At 37.4% G+C, this 858-nt stretch overlaps 1 non-coding gene across 1 annotated transcript; it reads left to right on the top strand.

Annotated features, from left to right (window-relative positions):
- The first annotated feature begins 449 nt into the window (after positions 1–449).
- trnaa-ugc (transfer RNA alanine (anticodon UGC)) lies at positions 450–521 on the top strand. Its single transcript has one exon. It is a non-coding gene; the product is annotated as a tRNA-Ala (tRNA).
- The last annotated feature ends 337 nt before the right edge of the window (positions 522–858 follow it).

The raw sequence follows: 858 nt of genomic DNA, 5'->3' as shown, positions 1-858 counted from the left end.
GTAAAAATGGTCAACTACGTAACATATAGCTTCTACATTCTAAAAGGGATATAAATCAAAGAAACCTTTCCCACCTTCTACAATACGTTTTTGTTATATATAATCAGAGAGGAAGAGGAGAAACATAGTTTGATTTAACCAGAAAGATTTGATAACACCGATATCCAATCTCTCTGGTGATATAAAATATCTGGTGAAATCAAGCTTTGAGGTTGTTATGTAACGTTAGTATGGAGAAAAGTCCTTACTGCCATCTTGTGGAGAAGGTTGTGGAAAATTGCCGTTTTCGTCCGTAGGCAACTAACTATATCTGGGAGGGGTGTGGGGGGGAATAGCAACTGAAAAGCGATACAGTTTGAATGATTATTGGATATTTTTATTGTTCTTTTAGTGTACTTATTTGTGGGCTTATATATGTATGACCTTATTTCCAACGCATTTACATGGAAGGGGATGTAGCTCAGTGGTAGAGCGCATGCTTTGCATGTATGAGGCCCCGGGTTCAATCCCCGGCATCTCCATAATCATTTTCCCTCAAAATAAGGTTCCTTTTGTTTATAATTTCGCAAATAATATTTCGATTGTGTATTTAATATTAGTTTTATTTTTTATTTAACCTTTATTTAACTAGGCAAGTCAGTTAAGAACAAATTCATATTTATAATGACGGCCTTGGAACTGCATTGTTCAGGGGAAGAACGACAAATGTTTACCTTGTCAGCTCGGGGATTCGATCTGGCAACCGCTCTAACCACTAGGTTACCTGCCGCCCCCAGCATTAGCATTGATACGTTTTATTAGCCAACAAGATATGTAAACAACCCGCACAGCTTTGTTTATTTACTTGTGCATTGTCCA

This window comes from Oncorhynchus nerka, linkage group LG19, assembly GCF_034236695.1.
Source record: "Oncorhynchus nerka isolate Pitt River linkage group LG19, Oner_Uvic_2.0, whole genome shotgun sequence".
Taxonomy (NCBI): domain Eukaryota; kingdom Metazoa; phylum Chordata; class Actinopteri; order Salmoniformes; family Salmonidae; genus Oncorhynchus; species Oncorhynchus nerka.
The sequence above is the reverse complement of the archived record's forward strand: the minus strand, read 5'-3'. Positions and strand labels throughout refer to the sequence as shown.